This window comes from Vulpes lagopus, chromosome 1, assembly GCF_018345385.1.
Source record: "Vulpes lagopus strain Blue_001 chromosome 1, ASM1834538v1, whole genome shotgun sequence".
NCBI classification, from domain to species: domain Eukaryota; kingdom Metazoa; phylum Chordata; class Mammalia; order Carnivora; family Canidae; genus Vulpes; species Vulpes lagopus.
The window spans coordinates 21,792,063-21,818,137 of NC_054824.1; positions in this window are offsets into that span (position 1 = coordinate 21,792,063).

Sequence of the window (26,075 nt, forward strand, 5' to 3'; positions counted from 1 at the left end):
ATGGGTAGCTGGTGGTCATTTCACATCATTGCTACATTTACTTGCTTTTATAGATCTTAGAAGTGTTAAAGAAATTCCCTGGGCATGACACATCATTTTTTTGCCCTGTGCCTGCAATGATAGGCAATAGTGACTACGAACCCTCACTCTCATTTACTCGATGGGATCTTGTGCCTCTGGATCCCATTTTGACCCCAGGAAGCTTACCTGACTCTTCAATCCCACACAATATTCCTCCACTCCCCCACTTCCCTGAAGGTATAATATCTCCATCCAAGGCTTAAATTAATTTAGGGAAGATTTCTATGGAAACTATGTATAGTATATTTTCCTAGTAAAATACAAGATTATTTTAAAAAGAGAGTTGTTAGAAAAAAACAGAACTTGGGGTGAAAGAATATGATTGAAAAACAAAAACAATGGTAGCCATTACTAGTTTAAAAAGAGGGCAGGTATATATTAATGTAATTTTTTTTAAAAAAAAAACAGGCTTTATTTATTTATTTATTTATTTATTTTATTTATTTATTTATCTATTTATTTGAGAGAGAGTACAAACTAGAGGAGGGACAGAGGGAGAGGAACAAACAGACTCCACACTGAGTGTGGATCCCAGTGTGACACTCAGTCCCACAACACTGAAATCATGACCCGAGCCAAAATTAAGAGTTGGATGCTTAACCCACTGAGTCACCCAGGTGCCCCATTTTATTTTTATTATTTTGTCTCTTGTTTCTACCTTCCATCACACGGCATATGAATGTAATATCTAATGTATATTTTAGAATACAGGGATTCATTCCTTTAAATTCAAAAATTAGTAAATAAAATATTTTTTAAATGGTGCTTGCCAATGTCTGATATTATTACTAAGCTCATATGATTTCAAAGAAGAATCTTTACACATTAAGAAACTAAATTTTGAGGGCAGCCCGGGTGGCTCAGAGGTTTAGCGCCACCTTCGGCTCAGGGTGTGATCCTGAAGTCCTGCATAAAGTCCCACATCGGGCTCCCTACATGGAGCCTGCTTCTCCCTCTGCCTGTCTCTGCCTCTCTCACTCTCTCTCTCTGTGTCTCATGGATAAATAAATAAAATCTTAAAAAAAAAGAAACTAAACTTTGAATGTAATCATTTGATGATATTTCTGTGTATGCTGTATTCATCTTCACATGATCTGATAATCTTATTGCTACTAGATCAATACCTGATTTATATGATTTTAGGGCAGTAACCTGTTTTATTTCCTTTTTTACAAAACTTTATGTAAGTCAGTCTTGTCTTTGATGATATTAATATCCTTGGTTTCTATTTCAAATATATTTTCAGAAGAATACTATTCTGACAAGCATTTAAAGGACATGATCACAATGAGCCAGATATTATAGCTCTATGTGAAAGGATTAAGTAGCTTACAATACACTGTCACAGATCCTGGATTCTCGCCTCTTTCTTGACAGCTAAGGTCATATTCACCTGACTACTTGTTTTCAAGCAGTTTTGCAGACCCAGTGTTACACACTCACAATTAGTGTACTCTCTTGGAATTGGGGAGGAGGATCACTTTTGTAGTGATGTTTATGTTAAAACAAATACAATTTTTGTAAATTCTGAAAAACATACCTGCATTTATTTGCAGCTGTCGATGAAAAAAAAAAATCACCGAAAACAGCTTCCCTTTATTCCTGCTTAGTTGAAAATCAGCAAAAAACTCGTCTAGCCACAATTAGGATGACAGGACGTGTATGTTCTTCATCTCATATTCTGCTCTCTCACTCCCTTTTCTGGCCCTGCTATGCCATCTCCTGCCTCAAGAATCTGGTGCCCCCTCCTTCATACTCCTGTTTCACAAGGCTCAGATGCCCATCAGGACCCTTTTGAATTGATTGACTAACCTTTACACAAAAAGATTTCAGGTATGCTCCTCACCCAGCCTCACAATCTTCAGACTTTTATCCTAATTGTGAAACAAATGTTATAAATTCATGAACAGGTGGCTCATAAAGTTGTTAAAATACCTGAAATCACAAAATACAGTCAGTTCTGCCATAATACTTGTTTTGAGAACAGAATTTGTTCCAATGTGATTGATAAACTAGGAAACAATTTAAGCATAATGCAAATTTCGCATTTGCTTATGTGCAAATTCCTCTTCCAGAAACATCAGGTAAACTCAGAAAACTGCACCCAGCTGAATCGAGCTCCACAGGGATGTGCAAAGCTCAGACACGAACACTACACAGTCATTTACCAGCTACCTCAGGTCACCATGCATGTCATGAGCTACACCCATCCACATCTGGTGTCACAAATTTACCCCCATTCCCAGAACTCTCCTCTAATGTCTCACAAGAATATAGAAGCTACTATACTTCTGTTTCTCACTTCCACAAGCAAACTCCAGGTCTTTTTATTTATTTATTTATTTATTTATTTATTTATTTATTTATTTATTTATTTATTTTTTTTACTCCAGGTCTTTTTAAAAGTAAAGTGCCGTATGTATTATGATATTTATATATTTCTAAAGCAGATAGTATTTGTAAAACTGTGTTATCCTTTTTATTACATTTGTATTTTTTTAATGTGCCACTGACAATGTTTTTTGAGTGCTGAGTATCTGTGGATCTTATTGCGTGACTTTGTGTAGTGTGAAGATTTTTAGGGACATATACATTGCAAGATAGCAGAACTGACTCTATAAAACCTCTATTCCCAAGAGGGCATTTTATTTTTTCTCAGGAAGGCATCTAACAATGCCTTGTTTGTACCTATTCTAAGAGCTTCTCATCCTTGATTCCTGTTCATGTCAACTTCCAGTTGTCAACTGCCAACCAAAGACACTTTTCCCCCCTTTTCAGAGCAGATATGAAACTTCTTGAACATTATTCCAAAGGTTTTGGTTTATATTAGGACAGCAAAAGGTATTCCTGAACAAGTCTAAGCTGGATAATGGCCAAGTTAATGATCGGAATCAAGCCCATTTAGGTGAGGGTTTCTGTACAAGTTTCTGTCAGGGAGATCTGATTCTGGGTTAGCAACTCCTGGAGAATATGGTTTTATCATCACTGACACCTCAATACTAGGGATCCCTCTTGACCTGGAAGAGCCCAAAGTGCTACTGAACTGAATTCCAACAGCACAAATGCAGATGAAGCCTAGTCACAAAGAGACACTAGAAAAGTCTTAATAATGATGCAGATAACCAATTTCTCCACTGAGGCAAGAAAGAATTCCCACCCATTTTAGAGGGGAAAAAAAAGTTTTACAGTAAGAATTTAAACAAAAATGATTTTTCATTTATCCTAACTGAATAATATATTCTTTGAGTTCCTGTTTTATGCTTTTTTTTTTTTTAAGATTTATTTATTCATTCATTCAGAGAGAGTGAAGAGAGAGGCAGAGACACAGGCGGAGGGAGAAGCAGGCTCCATGCAGGGAGCCCGATGTGGGACTCAATCCCGGGTCTCCAGGATCACACCCCAGGCTGCAGGCAGCACTAAACCGCTGCGCCACCGGGGCTGCCCTGTTTTATGCTTGATAATGCTGGGCACAGTGCCTTTCCCACCAGGATATGATTGATAATCATTCAGTTCATCAGAAAATCAATTAATCAGAAAATTCCACTTCCTTATAACCATTCTGTCCAAGCATTTGCTGTGTACGGCTTAATGTCTTCACACTTTGGATATTTTAATTGTTTTAAATAATTTTGGAATTTTGGAGACGAAAATATGAAAAATCCAATCTTATGAAACATGTATACAGTTAAAGCTAAGGAAGAGAATGAAAATCAGAAGTAAAACCATAGGGGATATGGGAATCATGAAGACAGCCTACTCTAAATGTGGCCTTTACTGGTTGACTCTGACTTCATTCCAATTAAGTGCATGTTAAAACTCCCCAGGTGGGTAGCCCATCTGCCTCTCATGGAAGGCAATGCCACCCAAGCTCCTGGCTCTCTTCCCTGCCAATTAGTCCCCTATATGCATTTTATACGAGTATTGCAAAGCCTTCAATAGGTGTGAAGATTTGAACCTTCTACACAGTTTTGCTGAAATCTGGTTTAAACATGTATTGACACAAGGATTGAAAGAGCAAATATCAATATGAGAAATTAGAAATGCCTATAAATGTACATTTTTATTTCCTAAGTAGTTATATACATTTGAAATGATATTCTTCAGGCTTAAAATAGATGAGTCACCCAATAATAGATTCATTTTTAGTAAAAATCTCATCTTTCTCTACCCGACTTATCACTGAAATTCAAATACAAGACAGTTTTCCAAAATAGTTTAAATACATATGCCTCGCCATAGTCCTCTTGTGCACGTCGGCCTCTCTGTGTGTTCTACATGTTTGCCAGTTGCTCTAAGTGATTGCATTTGACCCCAAATATTTTTTATTGCCTCATAGAATTATTCTGTATGGCAAAAATAAAACCAACCTGGAATTATTTAGGCCAAATGATATAGTGGGTTTCTAGGAAGCCTGAGGCAGAGTGAGTGTTTTGCATTCAGAAGAAGCCACTGGAGAGTGACAGTTCAAGTAAAATATTGTTGTGAAATAGTTGATTGGGGAAACAGAATTTGGGGAAGCTCACATTAACACATTAAGACACTGTTTTGTGCCCCCAAAATAGATATCCTGGAGATAGTCTGCCACTTTCAATATATTTACCCTAGTTTCTACCTACAAGTTCAGTTGTCGTGGAATAGACCTAACCTAAATTAAAAGTATAATGCTTTAAATAATAATCTAAGGAAATCAAAACTGAAATAATAAGCTTTATTACTATCAGAGGTAGTATTAAAGTAAAAGTTAATCAGAATCCCCGATTAGTAATTGTCTCTGTTTTGATTTTTCAGAAAGTTATTTTAGGTTACTGTTATAAACTAAGCTGTTGTCATAAAAAGACACGAAATAGTAGTGATTTGAGAAAAACAATAGAATTTTATATCTCTTGCCTGTGACAATCCAGAGTCCCGGGTCTGGTAGGCAATTCTGATCCATGAGCAGGTTTTTCTTCTTTGTCCGCATGGTTGAAACTGACCACCATTAAGAAAGAAATAAGGAGATGGGCACAATTTCTTGTCTAAAAAATTAGAGTTTCTTTCTAAAAAATGTGATCCTGTAGTTGAACACACTATTTCTCATACCAGCTTCAAGTGAGGCTGAGAAATAAGACATTGTGTCATGCAAAGGAAGAAGGGGAGAATGGATGTGGAGCAATCCTGCCCGGCCTACAGATTAACCATTTCTTAATTTTGTTTTTTACTACTAATAAAAATACTTTCCTACTAATATAACATAGAAGCTTTTCTTTTTTCTTTTTCTTTCTTTCTTTCTTTCTTTCTTTCTTTCTTTCTTTCTTTCTTTCTTTTTTTTTTAGGGGTAAGGAGAGGGGAAAGAAGAGAGATAATCTTAAGCAGGCTCCACACCCAGTGCATTGTTCTATGCAGGGGTCAATCTCACTGCCCTGAGATCATGACCTGAACTAAAATCAAGAGTTGGATGCTCAATTGACTGAGCCACCCAGGCGCATCTCCCTTTTTTATTTTATTTTATTTTTATTTTTTTAAAGATTTTTAAAATTTATCTATTCATGAGAGACACACACAGAGAGAGAGGCAGAGACACAGGCAGAGGGAGAAGCAGACTCCATCCATGCAGGGAGCCCGACGTGGGACTTGATCCTGGGACTCCTGGATCACACCCTGGGCCAAAGGCAGGCACTAAATCGCTGAGCCACCCAGGGATCCCCGCCCCCCCCTTTTTTTTAGAGAGAGAGAGAAAGAGAACATAGGAACTTTTAAAATAAGTCATGCCAAGTTGTCTTCTGTTTACAATTATTCAATGAGTGTACTATATTTCATTATCCTTAATATCACTTACCAGGTCCTGTAGACACTGGCCCTGGCCTGTAACTCCCAACATTGCCTTATACATTCCCTTCCTATTTTCCGATACAAAGACCTATTTTCCCTTTTGTGGATATCTCTACCTAATATTTCTGTTTCTCTATTCTTGTGATTCACCCTTTAAGATATCTTCTTCCTATAATTCTATGCTCAGTTGGCAACAGCATCTCCTCAAGAGTCCAGTTCAAATATCACTTCTTGGCAGCTCTTTTCATAACCTGCTTTCTTTGTATCTATCTTACCATCATTTTATTATTTACTTCATAGTTCTTATACTATCAATTATTATCTTGTTTGTTTACTTCCTAAGTGATCTCATCTGTTTTGTTTCTGACACAAACCAAACCCTCTGATGCAGTTACTGAAACATAGTAGATACTCAAGAAATATTTTTGAAATGAGCAGATGAATTTATAATTATCCACACATAATGGGCATATACATAAATAATACTTGCAGTGTATTTTTGGAATGTTATGTTGTCAGGTTAATGTCTGCTGTTTTCTTACTCTCTTAGCAAGGATTGAAAAAATAATGTAAAGAGTTGAAATACAGTTTATCACTTACTTTATCTGAGATGTAGGCAGCCTACTGACCCTCATAGGTTTTACATAATCTGGCCTGAAATAATAATACACTCAGTTACAGCTTTACATTATATTTTTTGCTAAGATTGTATTACCAGTGCATTTTCACTCACTTTGTATCATGGCCATAGACCTCTATTGACTAAATCCTGAACAAACATTCTGAAATAAAATCAAATATTTTTGGTCTGCAAACAAATGACCAATCTGCAGTATTGATCAGAAATAAATAGCTACTCCTGAATCATACTAAAAAAAATCTTCAAATCACAAAAGCAAGACTATCTTAGGAGACATGTAATAAATATAGTCACAAAAGTCTTAGAGGTAAAAGAAATAACATATAGTTTGAAACATTTATTGTTTACAAAAATGCTTTTAAATAGTCTATTTTATATTTTACTCCTTATCCTTTAAACAGTGCTATGAAATGACTCAACAGAGTGAGACTGAACATTGGTTTCCTACTATTGTTTTATATCTTTAATTTAAATTCCTTGAAGACTACACACAGAGTTAATCACCTTACGATGATATAAATGGTCAATAGATCTTCTCAGAGTCAGTAGACAAGACCACAAAATAGTAGCAGGAGGTTTTTAACATGTAGCCCAAGTTCATTCATTTGACCTAAAAATTTTAGACTTTAGAAACTTTTTAAATTCATTTCTTAGTTGGCTGTATTATAGTCACATAGCACAATCAACATTAGATGGAGATTGCTGGAACCATGTCCAATGTAATATATCATTTTATTAAACAGGTTTTCCAAGTAAAAGCCTTGAGATAAATAAATAAGGAGATCTCTGTGAATCCTGTGATAATTACAGTGATACTTTCAGAGACTCAATGGTGATTCTACTAAAAACAACCAACAACTGCATTGTTACTGTGCTAATATCAATAAGCTACATTTCATAAAATTATATTTTCTTTCTTCTATGCTAATATAAATGGCAAATATCCTATAACTATGCCTAAGTGAATTCAGTGAAACTAAATAATAAAATACTCTTCAAATTTAACTATTAGTTTTTTCTTTTAAAAAAGATTCACTTTAATTCACATGGACTATCCAGACACTGTTCTACATTCTGTTCTACATTAGAAAGTCCTCCTTACATTATAAAGTAAGTAAATATTGTTCACATTCAGAAGTCTACTGACTCATGGTGTCTACAGTATCTATTGTCATCTTCTGAGAAAAACCTCAACAATTCCTGGGCAATGCTATTTATTCTGTCTCTTGGAACCTTGGCTACAGCTGATTGGATCTTATCAGACATTTGAGCACTTTGAGTATGAAACACACAAAGGTAAATTAATATAAATAAGTGGTAGCAGAGAAATAAAAGTTGGTGATATGAGGAATAATGAGATGCAATGAAGGACAGTAAAAAGGAAAACCAGAGCCAAAGGTATGATGGAATCACTAGGGCCATGGTTATCAAACTTGACTGCACCATAGAATCTCTTTGGGAGGATTTTTTAAAATTTCAGTGTACCCTACATCAATTAAATCAGAATGTCTGAAGTGAGATTCAGGCATCAGTAGCTTTCAAAGCTCCCCAGTGATTCCAATGTACAGCCAATACCAAAAATCAATAAAGCATCACATGGTGGAGCAAAGGGGGAAACTTACTGAAAGGACACAAAAGAAATCAGGGGCACCATGGCCACTGCTGTATCTTTAGGATAGGATTGCATTTTACACATAGTTGGAATATGGTTGTATTTCTGCAAAGCCTGAAAATGCAACTCCTGTGCTGATTTTTTTTTTTTTTTTGTACTTCCTCCATAGGTCAAGTATCCTAATAATGATAAGGTGAAGCAGCTTGAGTTTGCATACAACCCTTGCAAACGGCCAGGCCTCCAATAATGTAACCATTGTCAACCAAGTCTGAACACTATATCATTATGTTAAATAAATAAAAGCCAAATAGGAGAACAAGGAATTATTGTCTTTAACCAATGGCAACTTTTCCGAAGGTAATATAATGGTAGAAAAGGTTTAGAAAATATTCTTAGAACTGGTAAAAGACACTTGCACAAACACTAAGTCTAAGATTAAAGTACCAAATGAAATCATACAAGGTGTATTTTACACTAGAAAAAGTCAGAGGTACACTTTCAAAAACAAAGTATTTGGGACACAGAAAGAAGTCCTATTACTCAGGATGTGAGAAAATGAAAATATTAAAAATTATTTTAAATGCTAATAAATGTACTACTATGCTGACTTTACACTGAGGAATTACATGATACCTGATGTGGTTAAACAAAACAAAGTCTACTTGCTAATATTTGAATACCAGATGTAAATTCGTGTGCACCTAAATCCATTCAGTCTGCTATGCGCAGATGGAAGACATACTTTTGTATTTTAATTAAATATAGAATGTGTAACTAGTCTTTGTGTGTTCAACATTAATGGCAAGAGTATGACTTAAGTGCATATTTATTTTTGTAATAAATGTAGACTTTAGGACTGGAGTCGTATGTTGACATCATAAATGGATTTTTTCTTACATTTTATTAATGTTTTTTCAACCTGTTTCTTATTTTCCCAAGAAATCATGCTGCCACTTGCATAAACTAGTCAGATTTTCAACTTAGTTAAAGGCAAACATATTAATGGTGCATCAATGTTGAGAAAAAAATGGTATTTATTACATAAACTATACCAATAGTGACTGATGAAATCTTAACACAAGTGCATTTCTTCAGGTTTTACATTTAACTCCATCATAGCTTTGAACCACTTTTAATATTTGTTTTCTTCCTCACTCTTAATAATGTGAAAAAAATGAAGTATTCCAGATGTGCTTAAAATGTTAGTTTACATATTATTCTCTCCTACTGACTTCTTCCTTACTTTTTAGATTAGCTAAAAAATTGTGTTGATAAAAGTGCTTACGAAACAAAGCTGTGTATAATGAAGATATAATCATTAGTGATGTTACCAGTGCTTTTATTATTTTATTTTATTGCAAAAATACACACTTTAAAAAATTCTGTAACCTTTTCAGAGAATATTTGACATATGGCTAAAATTCCATTCTATTTTAAAATAAAAGTATATTCTTAAAGCAGAAAAACTCTGACTCTTAGGACCATAATAATATTTCACATAATCTCAAAATAAGAAAATGATTGATTCATAGCTAAACAGGAGGTAGGGAGTGGAAGGGACTCATAGTGGAATATATTCACATAAATATAGTTGATGGGCACCTGAGTGGCTCAGTGGTTGAGCGTCTGCCTTTGGCTCTGGTCATGATCCCAGGGTCCTGGGATCGAGTCCTGAATCAGGCTCCCCAGAGAGAGTCTACTTCTCCCTCTGCCTATATTTCTGCTTTCCTCTCTGTGTCTCTCATGAATAAATAAAATCTTAAAAAAAATGAATCTAGCTGAATTTTAAAAATAAATAACATAACTATATTGAAGGGGATGAAGAAAGACTAGAACTCACTCAAGTAACTTTGGAAAAACCGTATCTTAACTAGATGTTGTAAGGCTAAAGACAAAACAAACAAATGAACAAAAAAACTCTACATTTATGCTTAACTATAGTCGGTGAATGTATTTCTGTTGCCCTATACATACAGAAAATTTAGTTCCGGTATTTCAGTAACTTCAGTAACAATTAAGAAAAATGATTAATTTATCTTTACCTCATTTTATTGCACTTTGCTTTATTGCACTTCATAGATACTGTGTTTTTGACAAATTGTTTTTGACAAATGGGCTTGTGGCAGCCCTGTGTGTAGTAAGTCTATCTGTGCTATTTTTTTTTCAACAGCATTTGCTGGTGAAGATGCTGTGAAGATGTTGAAATGACAACAAAGGATTTAGAATATTACATAAAATTACATAAAATATTGCATAAAATTACACTGCTTGCTAAAGGAGGGGCCGGGTTTGAGAGGACTGACTCTAATTTGGCAAGTTCTACTGTGAGTAAAATGCTATCAAACAGCATTATGTGTTACAGGGAATCATTTGAGAGGAGAGGTCAATTGATGTGGCACATTTCAGTGTTGTCTTATTTTAAAAAATTGCTACCACCACCTCAACCTTCAACAACCAGTACCATGATCACTCAGCAGCCATGAACATTGAGACAAGACTCTCCACCAGCAAAAAGATTACAATTGGCTGAAAGCTCAGATGATGTGTAGCCTTTTATAGCAATAATGAATTTTTAAATTAAGGCATGTACATTGTTTTGTAAACAAAATGCTACTGCACATTTAATATACACCAGTATAGTGTAAACATAATTTTTATATGTACTGGGAAAACAAAAAATTCATTTGACTTATTTTACTGCCAATATTCCCTCAATCATGGTTATCTGGAACCAAATCCATCATATCTTTGAGGTACGCTTGTATATTGATTATATAAAAAGCACTGTGACTCTGATCTTCATAGAATATTGGGAATTATCACCATTTATTTAAAAGCCAATTTTTTATATTAAAATATATTGTGTCTAGAGTTCTAATAACTCTAGAGAAAATAATATATTTGCCTCCATGCAATAAACATATAAGTCATGAGACAGTCTGTATGACCTTTTCCATTAAGTAGAAAATAGGTTTTATGAAAATGACTGGATCAAACTCCAAGATGCTATTAATCTTAGGTTAAGATAGGAGAGAGACCAAATCCTTCAACATTATCTAATTTCTTACTCTGATGGTAGAAGTAGCTAAAGTTAAGCACTTTGGAGAATAACAATTAATCTTCTCATTCCTGTGGAAAGAACCTTTTAGGTTACTGAAGGCAGGATTGTCTACATGGCTTGACAGAAGTGCCTTTTATAAGCACATGGAAAAGTGTATTAACTGGAAGTCTCCTTCCTACTTAGCATCTAGCCGTTTTAGTGAAAACCTCACATTCCCCTCAAGAGAGGCATTTAACTTACTCTGAAATGGACACTAAGTAATCAGGCATTTCTTAATATTGGACTAAGACAGATCAATGAGTAAGGAGCTTTGCCTTTGAAGTTCTTGTTGAAAGTTTTATTCTCTCCATTACAGCATGGACTTCTGAATCCCGTAGACTATGTATTTCCAGGCATGCTGACATTTATCATTTCCTTTTCTGACAGGATCCTGGTATCTGACAATGTAATTATATTAAGACAGCATCTTCCCTGTAACATTAGCTATAAAATTTGACTTTTTTTAAGTACCCAAAATGAAAAATGATTTTAGACTGAATCATATGCAATTCTTTCTTTGGAAACTTTTCTCCAAACTGCATGATGAATTTAAATTTAAATTATGAAATAAAGATTAAAAAAAGAAAAGCATAATTGAACAATGCTGACATATATAAATGTTGTGCTGTATACTTACAAATATAATGTGCTGTGGTAGCAAACATTAGTCTCCCATAAACACATACTGGGTATCCTGTTCTAGTTTATAAGTGGAAGAAATATTTCTGATTTGCATTTTATTGATTGTTAAATTTTTAAATTGTTGCTTCTATGTATAGTTCCAGTTATGACTTCAAAATTTGTGTATATTGATGAAGTCACCAATTCCTAGTTCAATTGCTGTGGGATGGTTTCAGTTATTCACTTAAACTAGGAAATTTCTTAAGTTTTGGGTCTTAACAAGGTAAACTTAGATTAGGTTACCTCAGAGACCAGCTTGAATTCCTTTTTAGCTGCTTCAAATATAATTGAGATTTCTTTGAAAGAGGAAAGAGCTGCCAAAACTCACACAAGAAAAAATAGACAATTTAAATAGATTTACATGTATTTGAAAAATTGAATAAATAATTAATAACCTTCCAAAACAGTGGGCCTGAGGTCCAGATGGGTTGACTGGTCAATTCTGCCACTTAAGGAAGAAATAATATGAATTCACTGTAATCTCCTTCAGAGAATAGAAGCAGAGTGAACACTTCCTATTTGTGAGAACAAAATTATCCTAATACTAAAATCAGACAAATATTACAAGAACAGAAGAAAACTACAGACTAGTATCTCATATAGATGCAAAATACTGAAAAATATTAGTAAATCAAATAAAAAAAGTTTAAAAAGAATAATACATCATGACCCAGATATGTAAGGCCTGTTCAACATTTAAAGATCAATTAATGTAATCTATTACATCAAAAGATTAAAAGAGACAAATTACATGATAAAACCAATAGGTGCAGAAAAAGCATTCAAGAAAATTCAACACCTATTTATAATATGTAATAAAAAGTCTCAATAAACTAGGAATTGAGGGAGACTTCTTCAACTTGGTAAAGAATATCAGAAAAACTCCATATCTAACATTATACTTGATGGGAAACTTGAAGCTTTCCCACTGAGATTGGCAACAAGACAAGGATTTTCCTTTTCATCATGGTTCTTCAACATTGCACTGGAAGTCCTAGCAAATACAACAAGACAAGAAAAGGAAATGATAGGTATAAAGTTGAGGAGGAAGAAATAAAAGTATCTTTGCAGATGATATGACCATTTGTGTAGAAAATCCACAAGAATCAACAAACTGACTCCTGGAACTAATATGCAATTATAGCAAGTTTGCTGGATACAAGGTTAATATACAAAAGTCAATTTTTTTTCCTATATACCAGTAATGAACAAGTGAGATTTGAAATTAAAAACACAATACCACTTATATTAGCACTCCCAAAAATGTGATAACATAGATGTAAATCTAACAAAATAAGTTCAAGATCCATCATGAGGGATACCACAAAACTCCAATTAATTAAATCCAAGAAAAACTAAATAAATAGAGAAATATTCATGTTCATGAATGGGAAGTCTCAATATTGTTAAGATGTCTTCTTTCCCAAATTGATCTATAGATTCAATGCAACCCTAATAAAAATCCAAGCAAGTTATTTGGTTGATATCAACATACTGACACTGAAGTGTATAGGGAGGGGCAAAAATCCAGAGTAGTCAATACAATTTTGAAGGAAAACAAATTTAGAGGACTGATATACCCAACTTTGAGACTTACTCTAAAGTGATAATAATCAAGACAGTGTGGTAATGGTGGAAAGATAGACACATAGAACAAGGGAACAGAATAGAAACCAGAATAGACCCACATAAATATAGTCACTTGATCTTTGAAAAAGGAGCAAATACAATATTATGGAGCAAAAGTGATCTTTTCAACAAATGATGTTACTGGACATTCATGTGCAAAAAAAAAAAAAAAAGGATATAAGCATGGATCTTGCAACCTTCACAAATATTAACTCAAATCCATCAAAGACTTAAATATGAAACTATAAAACTCCTAGAAGATAATATAAGAAAAAAATCTAGAAGTCCTTGGATGTGGCAATTACCTTTTTAAATTTTTATTTATTTATTTTTTAAAGATTTTATTTATTTATAAATATTGTAAGATGAGATGTCTCTCTCATGAGAGACAGAGACAGAGACCCAGGCCAAGGGAGAAGCAGGCTCTCTGTAAGGAGCCCTATGTAGGACTCTAACCTGGGTCCCAGGATCATGCCCTGGGCCAAAAGCAGATGCTCAACTGCTGAGCCACCCAGGCAATGACTTTTTTAGGATAAAACACCAAAGGCATGATCCATGAAAGAAATCATTCATAAGCTGAACTTCATTAAAATTAAAAACTTCTGCTCTGAGAAAAACAATGTAAGGGAAATACACACACACAAATACATATACCACAGATTGAAAGAAAATATTTTCAAAAGACACATCTGCTAAAATACTGTTATATGAAATACATAATGAAGTTTTAAAATTCAACAAAAAGAAAAAACAACCCAGTGAAAAATGGTCAAAGATTTGGAAAGATATCTTACCAAAGAAGATATATATATATATATGGAAAGATGACCTATATCATAAATTATCAGGGAAATGAAAATTAAGGCAACAATGAGATACCATTACACACACAATGGCCAAAGTCAAGAATCAACAACATCAAATACAGGCAAGTATGTGTAGCAAAGAAAACCTCTCATTTAGTGTGAGTGGAAATGCAAAACGGTACAGCCACATTGGGAAACAGTTTGGTACTTTCTTATAACACTAAACATATTCTTAAAATCCAGCAATCACTTTCACTGGTATTTACCCAAAGGGGTTGAAAACCTATCTCAACACACAAACCCATATATGGATGTTTACAGCAGATTTATCCATAATTGTCAAAACTTTGAAGGAACCAAGATATCTTTCAGTAGGCTGATGGATAAATAAGTTCATTTAGTACATCTGGACAAGAAATTATTTAGCACTGAAAGATCTATCAAATCATGAAAAGACATGGAAGAAGCTTAAATGTGCATATTGCTAAGTGAGAAAGGCAATCTGAAAAGGCTACATATTGTATGATCCAAATATATACTGGAAAAGGCAAAACTGGAGACAGTAAAAATATCTGTGGTTGCCAGAGCTCAGGGAAGGGAAGGGGTGGATAGGTGAAACACAAAGGATTTTTAGGGAGTGAAACTACTAGAACGAAACTGTAATGGTGAATAGATGTCTTTACACCTTTGTCAAAAGCCACAGAATGTACAACATCAAGAGTAAACCCTAATGTAAGCTATGGACTTTGGGTGATTATGGTGTATCAATGCAGGTTCATCAATTGTGAGTAATGTACCATTCTGCTGAGTGACTGTTGAAAATGGGGAGGCCCTTCATGTGTGAGACAGGGAGTTTATGGGAAACTCTTCATTTCTTTTTAATTTTGTTGTGAATCTAAAACTGTTCTACAAAAATAAAGTCTTTATATAAAGCATTAAGATATTAATATATTTTGTGAATACTATCATATTTTGTAGATTAATATAAAATTAACATCATAATATCACTAATGATCATGACAGTGATTAATACAGTGGATTGGTATAAATTAAGCATTATACATATATATTTATATATGTTTTTAAAATAAATTATTTTAAATCTTTTTTTTAAGGTTATTTATTTATTTATTCATGAGAGACACAGAGAAAGAAGCAGAGGCATAGACAGGGAGAAGCAGGCTCCCTGAGGGAAGCCCTATGCTAGACTGGATCCCAGGACCCCAGGATGATGACCTGAGCTAAAGGCAGATGTTCAACCACTGAGCCACCCAGGTGCCCCAAATTTAAATTCAAATTAGTTAGCATATAGTGTAGTACTGGTTTCAGGAGTTGAATTTAGTGATTCATCACTTATATATAACACCCAGCACTCAATCAACAAGTATCCTGTTTAATACCATTCACGCATTTAGCCCACCCCCCATCCACCTTTTCAGGAATCCTCAATTTGTTCTCTTAACTGTCGAGTCTTTTACGGTTTGCCTCCTTTTTTTAAATCTTATTTTCTTATTTTTTCTTCCCTTCCCCTATGTTCACTTGTTTTGTTTCTTAAATTCCATATGGGGATCCCTGGGTGACGCAGTGGTTTGGCGCCTGCCTTTGGCCTAGGGCACGATCCTGGAGACCCGGAATCGAATCCCATGTTGGGCTCCCGGTGCATGGAGCCTGCTTCTCCCTCTGCCTGTGTCTCTGCCTCTCTTTCTCTCTCTGTGTGACTATCATAAATAAATAAAAATTTTAAAAATTCCAGATGTGTTGAATTCATATATTTGTCTTTCTTTGACTTATTTTGCTTAGCATAATATGCTCTAGTTCCATCCACATTGCTGTAAATGGCAAGATTACATTTTTTATGGCTGAGTAATATCCTATATAATATCACATATATGTGTATGTATATAGATACATATCTTTATGTATATGTGTATATATTATGTATATACACACACACACACACACACACACACACACACATATCTTTATCCATTCATCAGTCCATGAATATTTGAGCTCTTTCTATGAATTGGCTATTGTTGAGAGTGTTGCTATAACCATTGGGGTGGAGGTGCCCCTTAAGATCACTTTTTTTTTTTTTTTGTATCTTTGGGAAAAATACCTAGTAGTGCAGTTGCTGGGTCATAGGGTAGTTCTATTTTTAACTTTCTGAGGAACCTCCACAGTTTCCCAGGGTAGCTGTACCTTTTACATTCTCATCAACAGTGCAAAAGTATTCCCCCTTCTTCACATCTTTGCTGATATCTATTGTTTTCTGTGTTGTTAATTTAGCCATTCTGACAGGAATGAGGTAGTATCTCTTTGTGGTTTTGTTTTGTATCTCCCTAATGATGAGTGATGTTGAGTACTTTTTGTGTCTGTTAGCCATTTGTATTGTATGTCTTTGGAGAAACGTCTGTTCATGTCCTCTGTGCACTTCTTCACTGGATTGTTTATTTTTTGAGTGTAGATTTTGATGTGTTCTTTATAGATTCTGGACAGTAGCACTTTATCTGGTAAGTCATTTGCAAAAATATCTTCTCCCATTCCATCAGTTAGCTTTTAGTTTTGTCTATTATATCCTTTACTGTGCAGAAGCGTTTTATCTTGATGCGGCCCCAGTAGTTCATTTTTGCTTTTGTATCCCTTGCCCCCAGAGACATATCTAGTAAGAAGTTGCTGCAGCCAAAATCAAAGAGGTCATTGCTTCTTTTCTCCCCTAGGATTTTGAAGGTTTACTCTCTTACATTTATGTCTTTTAACCATCTTGAATTTATTTTTGTGTGTGGTGTAAGAAAGAGGTCCAGTTCATTCTTCTGCATGTCACTGTCCAGTCTTTCTAACACCATTTGTTGAAGAGACTTTTTTTCCATTGAATATTCTTTCCTCCTTTGTAGAATATTAGTTGACCATATAGTTGTGGGTCCATTTCTGGGCCCTCTATTCTGTTCCACTGATCTGTGTGTCTTTTTTTTGTGCCAATACCATACTGTCTTGGTGACTACAGCATTGTAATACAGCTTGAAGTCTGAGATGTGATGTCTCCCACTTTTCTTTTTTTAAGATTTTATTTATTTGACAGAGAGAGAGAGAGAGCACAAGAAGGGGGAATGGCAGACAGAGGGAAAGGGAGAAGCAGGCTTCCAGGCCTAGCGGGGAGCCTGACATGGGGCTCATCCCAGGACTCTAGGACCACAACCTGAGTGGAAGGCAGACTCTTTATGGACTGAGCCATACAGTTGCCCCCACTTTGCTTTTCATTTTCAACATTACATTAGCTATTCAGGGTCTTTCTGGTTCCGTACAAATTTTAGGATTCTTCTAGTTCTGTAAAAAATGCTAGTGGGTATTTTGATTGAGATTGCATTAAATATGCAAATTGCTTTGAGAAGTATAGACATTTTAACAATACTTGTTTTTCCAGTCCATGAGCATGGAATATTTTTCCATATCTTTGTGTCTTCTTCAGTTTCTTCATAAATGTTCTATAGTTTTTAGTGTACGGATCTTTTTACCTCTTTGTTTAGGGTTAACCTAAGTACTTACCTTATAGTTTAAGTACAATTGTAAATAAGATTTATTCCTTGATTTCTCTTTCTGCTGCTTCATTATTGGTATATAGAAATTTAATAGATTTCTGTACATTGATTTTGTATCTGCAACTTGGCTGAATTCATGAATCAGTTCTAGCAACCTTTCTGTAGAGTCTTTTGGCTTTTCTACATAGATTATCATGTCTTCTGTGAAGAGTGAAAGTTTGATTTTTTTCTTTGCCAGTTTGGATGCTTTTTCTTTTTCTTTTTCTTTTTCTTTTTCTTTTTCTTTTTCTTTTTCTTTTTCTTTACTGGGGCTCAAAATTCCAGTACTATGTTGAACAACAGTGGTGAGAGTGGACATCCCTGTCATGTTCCTGACCTTAGGAGAAAAGCTCTCCATTGAGGATGATATTAGCTGTGGGTCTTCATCTATGGCTTTTATAATGTTGAGGTGTATTCCTTTAATCCCTACTTTTTGTGGGTTCTTATCAAGGAAGAATGCTGTATTTTGTCCTTTGCTTTTTTTTTTTTTTTTTTTTGCATCTATTGAGAGGGTCATATGGTTTGTATCCTTTACTTTTATTGATGTGATGGATGATATTGATGTGATGGATGATGTTGTTTTGTGGATATTGATACACACTTGAAGTCCAGGAATAAATACCACTTGATCATAGTGAATAATCCTTTTAATTACTGTTGGATTTAATTAGCTAGTATCTTGTTGAGAATTTTTACATCTATGTTCATTGACATATTAGCCTGTAATTCTCCTTTTAGTGGTATCTTCATCTGGGTTTTGGAATCAAGGCAATGCTGGCTTTGTAGAATGAGTTTGGATGTTTTCCTTCCATTTATACTTTTTGGAACAGCTTCAGATGAATACGTATTAATTCTTGTTTTAATGTATGGTAGAACTCTCCTGGGAAGCCATCTGGCCCTGGACTCTTGTTTTTTGGGAGATTTTTGATTACTGATTCAATTTCTTTGTGGGCTGTGGGTCTATTCAAATTTTTTATTTCTTCCTGTTTCAATTACTGTAATATATATGTTTTTAGGAACTTATCCATTTCTTCTAGATTGCCCAATTTGTTGGCATATAATTGCTCAAATAGACATAATTATTTGTATTTCTGCAGTGTTGGTTGTAATCTATCCTTTTTCATTTATGATTTTATTTATTTGAGTCCTTTCTCTTCTCTTTTTGATAAATCTGGCTAAGGGGTTACTAATTTTGTTAATTCTTTCAAAGATCCAGTTCCTAGTTCCATTGATCTGTTCGTTTTTTTTTTTTTATTTCTCTATCATTTATTTATTCTCTGATATTAATTATTTCCTTTCTTCTGTTGGTTTTAGGCTTTATTTGCTGTTCTTTTATCAGCTCCTTTAGGTGTAAGTTTAGGTCATGTATTTGAGACTTGCTTCTTGAGGAAGACCAGTATTTCTAATTACTTCTCTCTTAGGACCACCTTTCCTGTATCCCAACGGTTTAGGATTGTCATGTTTTCATTTTCGTTTGCTTCCATGTACATTTTTTATTTCTTCTTTAATTTACTGGTTAACCCATTCATTTTTTAGTGGGATGTTCTTTAGCCTCCATATATTTACTTACTTTTCAAATTCTTTCTTGTGTTGCCTTCAAATTTCATAGCATCGTGGTCTTAAAATATGCATGGTATGATCTCAATCTTTTTGTACTGGTTGAGGCCTGATTGTGACCAAGTATGTGATCTATTCTGGAGAATGTTTCATGTGCACTCTAACAATGCGTATTCTTGCTGCTTCAGGATGACATGCACTGAATATATCTGTTAAGTAGATCTGGTCCAGTATGTCATTCAAAGCCATTGTTTCCTTGTTGATTTTCCTTGTAGATGATTGGTCCCTTGCTCAAGAGGGATGTTCAAGTCCCCTGCTATTATTATATTATTATCAATGAGTTTCTTTAAGTTCGTTATTCATTGATTTATATATTTGGCTGCTCCCAAGTTGGGGGTATAAGTATTTATAATTGTTAGATCTTCTTGTTGGATAAGCTTTTTTTAGCACTATAATATAGTGCCTTTCTTCATCTCTTACCATAGTCTGGTTTAAAATATAGTTTATCAGAGTATGGCTACTCCAACTTTCTTTTGCTGTCCACTAGCATGATAGATGAGTCTCTACCCCTTCACTTTCAATCTGGAGGTGTCAAAATGAGTGCCTTATAACCTGCATATTGATAGGTCTTTTTTTTTTAATCCATCTGATTCCCTATGTCTTTTGATCGGAGCATTTAGTCCATCAGAGTATTATTGATAGATATGAGTTTGTGCCATTGTAGTCCCTGTAAGTCAATGTTCCTATAGATTGTCTCAGTTCCTTTCTAGTCTTTGTTGCTGTTGGTCTCTCTTTTCCATTTAAAGGATCCCCTTTAATATTTTTTTAGTGTTCACAAACCCCTTTAGGTTTTGTCTGTCTTAGAAACGCTTTATCCCTCTTTTTATTCTGAATGAAAGTCTTGCTGGATAGAGTATTCTTAGTTGCATATTTTTTTCCTTCAGCACATTGAAGATATCATGTCACTGTCTTCTGGCCTGCCATATTTCTTTGTATAGGTCTGCCGCTAATCTTATGTGTCTACCTTTGTAGATTAAGGACATTTTGTCCCTAGCTAATTTCAGAATTCTCTCTTTATCTTTGTATTTTGCAAGTTTCACTATGACAGGTCTTGGCGTTGACCTGTTTTTGCTGATTTAGAGGGGAGTTCTCTGTGCCTTTGGACTTGAATGCCTGTTTCCTTCCCCAGATTAGAGAAGTTCTCAGCTATAATTTGTTCAAATAGACTTTCTGCCCTTTTTCTCCTGCTCTTTTTTTCCTGGACCCTTATGATATAGATATTATTGTACTTTGTGGAATTGCTGAATTTCCTAAGTATATTCGTGATCTAATAATTTTCTTTCCCTCTTCCTTTCAACTTATTTTCCATAATTTTATCTTCTCTATCACCTAGTCATACTCTGTTTCTTCCATCTTCATTATGATTATATTCAGTCAATTTTGCATCTCATTTATAGCATTTTTAATTTTGGTCTAATTTTTGGTATTTTATTTCTGCAACCAGGGTTTCCCTGGTGTCCTCTATGCTTCTTTCAACCCCAACTAGTATTCTTATGATTGTTATCCTAACCTCTTGTTCAGATATATTGCTTATATCAGTTTTGAGCAAATCCCTGGCTGTGATTTCTTCTTGGCCTTTCTTTTGGGGGAAAAAAATTGCTCTCCATCATGTCATTGCATATTATAAAAGCTTGTTATGTCTCCTAATCCTGAGAATAATACTATATTAAGAAGGTTCCTACACTATCTGGGGCCTGGTACTTTAGGAAGTGTTTTTGCTGTATGTTCTATGCACTCTGCTGTTGTGCATTGGCTGATCTTTCCCATAGTTATTCCTCTGAAGACTTCCTTTTTGCTTATAGTGGGGAGTGTTTGGATCTTTTGTGCTTTGATTTTTTTTGACAAGCTCAATTAAAAAAAAAAAAAGCCTGATCCACGAAAAGAGAAAAGGAACAACAAACGAACAAAAACTAATTTTTAGCCTGACTCCAAAGAAAAAGAAAGAAGTAAAAATGAAAGAGAGAGAGAGAGAGAGAAAAAAAGGCCTGATGCAAAAAACTAGAATGGGAAACAAGCCAACAAATGAACAAAAAACTATAAGTCTTATGCCAAAGAAAAAAGAAAAATAATATATATATATAATTATATTATATGTGTGTGTGTGTGTGTGTGTGTATATATATATATATATATATATATATATATATATATATATAATTAAAGAAAAAAGAAAAAATAAAGAAGAAGCCTGGTACTGTTTCCACCAGAACTGAAGGTGATGCTTTGAGCACTCTGATCAGTAGCAACCTTGATGCATGTGGAGGGTCTGTGTTGGTCTTCTGAGTGAGAGGTCCAGGGTGTTGGCTTACAGTCAGACCTGGACTAATAGAGCTATCCCTGCAGAGCTCAGGGGAGCGGGGTTTGGTGAAACTGACTCCGGCCCCCACTGGAGGCTCTGTGTTTCTCTCTGAAATCCCACTGTGCTGATGGGCAGGTGGCATGGTGGTAGTGGAGGATGTCATCACTTTGCCCTCTCATCCCTGGGGAGGGCAACTGGGGAAGTATTACTGTTCAGGAGGCCCCTTGCAGATAAGTGAACAATACCACCTATTGTATCCCAGACTTTTGCCAGATCCCTGTCCTCAACCTGTCTGTGGCCAGTTGGTGGCACACCACTCACCACAGTTCTCTGGGGTTTTATCTATCTGGTGGCTGGGATTCAAAATAATAAATCGTAAGTATTTGGCAGCACATGGACCCATTCCCTTCCCTGCAGCATCACAGCACTGCACCCCGCAGCTTTCTGTCCAGGAAAAGCAACTGCACCCCTGCGCCAGTGCCTAGAGTGTATGGTGAAGCACAGCAAAGAGCCTCAACCAGGTTATCTGCCCTCTGTGTGCACCTCTGTCCCCTACTGCTGTACTTCTGAGACCTCTCTCCTTAGCTCAATACCACCTAGAGGGTCTTTTGTCCTTAGAGAGGAAAGATACCCTCTTCCAAATGTACTCTAAGAAGGGGAATCTTCTCTCCCTGTGACAATCCCTACACTATGGCACCTTACACAAACCCTACACGCTTTCTCTCCCACTCTCTCCCTTTCTTCCTGATTTCTGTCTACCAAAAGAGCTCCTATCCCTCCACAGCACGAGCTTTTCTCTTTTCCAGTTCAAGTGTCCACACCTCACAACTGCTACCTTCTCTCCCTCCAATTGTGAAGATTGTTTTCTTAATCTTCAAATCAATTTCCTAGTTGTTCAAAATGATTTGATGTTGAACTAGCTATGTTCTTGCGAGAAGGCAAGCCCAGGGTCCCCCTACTACTCCGCCATCTTCGTTCCTCCCCCTAAGCAATATATATTTGTTGAATTTGGAGTCATGGTGTAAAAGTGTGTAGGAACAAAAAAAAACAGGCAAAACACAAACATCCATATCCACACACACAGGAACTAGAGGCATGATCTTCAACACTTGAGCTTTTATATAAATAAGAACTAAATGTAAACCTGAGAGGCTCATGAAGAAAGATATACTAGTTTTTGACGACCATTGTAACAAAATACCACTGACTGGGTGTGTGTGTGTTGGGGTGGGGGGCTTAAACAGAAGAAATTTATTTTCTTACTGTTTTCATACCTAGAAGTCCAAGATCAAGGTGATAGTTGTTAGCAGGTTTGATTTCTTCTGAGACCTCTCTCCTTAGCTTGCAGATAGCCACTTTCTTGCTGGTCTTCACATGGTCTTTCCCTGGTGCATGCATGCCTCTCCTGTCTCTCTGTGTGTCTGAGCTTCCTCTTCTTCCAAGGATGCCAGTTAGACTTGGACAATGGAATACCTTCATTTTAACGACATCACTTTTTAAAAGCCTCTATCTCCAAATATGGCCACATTTTGAGGTATGCTGGGTTAAGGCTTCAATGTATGAATAAGGAGGGGGGCAATTTAGTTCACAACAGAAGTGATAAATAGCTCACTTTGAACAATTTTTGCATTGGTTACCTGCATTTTTTAAAAAGAACATTACTATATTTCATAGATTTTCCACACAATCTCAACTCTGACATTTCAACTGAGAGACATTACTCAGAAAAAGTCAGGAAAGCCTTCACAGAACATGATAGGGGAAATAGCCTTTGGTGTTACTATGCCTACAGTATAATTTTGCAACATAGTTCAAAGCTTTAAAGTTATCTTATAAAAAAAATTAAAAAATAAAAAAAATAAAGTTATCTTATAAATTTTGTCTTTATGTTACATGGACACAAATCTGAGAGTCAATTATTTTTTTTGAAGATTTATTTATTTATTTATGATAGAGAGAGAGGGGCAGAGACACAGGCAGAGGGAGAAGCAGGCTCCATGCTGGAAGCCCCACGCGGGACTCGATCCCGGGACTCCAGGATTGTACCCTGGGCCAAAGGCAGGCACCAACCGCTGGCAGAGGGCAGCCACCCAGGGATCCCCAAGAGTCAATTATTATTATTATCAAATTTTATTATTGTTACAAATAAGTGCATTTCTGTGGATAGAAATATTGCTTTTTATCTTTCATTGTGAATCTGTTTTAGTTTTAACTGTTAATTTCTTAATAATTTCCATATGGCTAGATATAAAAAGACTTTTCAATTTCATTGAGAACATGCATGATTTTTTAAAAACTATCTTCATGATTGCTGATTTTTATTCTGTGCACTATCATTATTATGGAGATGATCATTAGTAAATGAAAGCCTATTGGCAATGTCTGTTAATAGAAATAGCTTCAATGTTTCTCTTATTAAATCATTTTTGTGTGTATGTTATATAACACTCAGAAGAAAAATGTCATGCTCATTTTCATTTTATTATACTATTTACATTATTTTGAAAACCATTTTAAACTCTTAGTGTCATATACTGCTATTCATTTTCTTTTTCTCTTAATTGAAGATACTATATTGTTAAATCATCATTTTATTAAATTTTTTGAAATAAAATTTCAGGGATCCCTGGGTGGCGCAGCGGTTTGGCACCTGCCTGCCTTTGGCCCAGGGCGCGATCCTGGAGACCCGGGATCGAATCCCACGTCGGGCTCCCAGTGCATGGAGCCTGCTTCTCCCTCTGCCTGTGTGTCTGCCTCTCTCTATCTCTCTGTGACTATCATAAATAAATAAAAATTAAAAAAAAAAAAAAGGAATAGAGGATGGAGATAAGGATCTAAAAGGTTAGGCTGAAAATTAAAAAAAAAAAAAAGAAATAAAATTTCAAAATTTTGAATAATTAGATCCGACTTCTTAAAAAAGTTTCATAGAGTCACACATTCCAGGGGTTGTATAGTTTCAGTAAACAACACTATAAAATGATACTTCAGTAAGTGATGACTGATAAGATTAATACAATGCATTCCAGCATTTTCTTAATTACTGACTGAATCTACAGCTAAATCCATTAGTGGCCTTCCTGTACTTTAAAAGTGTCCTTTAGTCTGAATTCTTCAAAGAAATAGGAAAATTAATCAAACCATTAGGATTCCTATTTTATTAGTAACATTTTGATTTTCTTGAAAGTTTAATAATTTCTTGCCATATGGGTTTAGACTTTACTTAAAGGTCATGTAGCTGATAATGCAAGTTTAATTAATTTTATGACTTTTATTAGTTTTTTCACAAATTAAAAAAATGAAAACATAAATATGATGTTCAAAATTATGTCCTTGCTAATTTTGTACAGGCCAACATCTAAGAGACTTTAGAGACAACATCAAATAATTTGGAACTTAAAATGGATATTGGAAGTGAAATTTGTGTTGAAATAAAGGGAATATTTTCCATTTACTTGTCCTCCCTACTCATTGGTGAACAGACTTTGTGTGTAGTGTTCTTTGGGCAGTTTCAGTATGTGACCCAATAGTCCGGTGGGTGGAGATCAACAGAGTTTGGTCATATAGTAAGAGGAGCAAATAGGCTAAATTGGAGCAGAAGAATGCAGAGTAAGGATGCCAGCTATTGGAGGATAGAGGATGAAAGATCAGTGTATGGTGGGGTAAAAAGGAGAAAAAAACCCTGTGGTAATAAGCATACTTGCATACTTCTGATAAGAGGCTCATGTAGATCAATCAGGGGCACAAATCTGCATGTGGTTGTAGCTTTCTCTCCCAAAATCAACCCAAGAGAAACTCAGAAGAAGAAAACATGTACTGAGTTAAATCAAATAAAACCTTTGAGTCACTTTGTCCGAAATCAAAATCTATCCTTGACTGGGATGATGGGTTGCAGTCTGGGACGGGGGTGGCCAGAAGGCAGTGGTAGAGCAGGTTGGGAAAAGGTTATAAATTCTACTTTTTCCTTCTCACAACTTTGCTGGGACAAAATTGTTTCCTCCCCCTTCTCCATATAAATCAATAGCAATAGTCAATTGTGTTGGGCAGTGGGTAGGAGGTAGCTGTAATAATTTTAAGGCAGTGCAAAAGCCCTGCTGGGTTGAGAATTGAGTGATAAGAGATGCAGTTTATCCCTGTCTCCCCATCCAAAACTTCTGGGCTAGTAAATTGCCTCTTACTTTACTGCTTCTTTCTAAAAATTTGTCACAGACAAACCCCATACCACAGTAT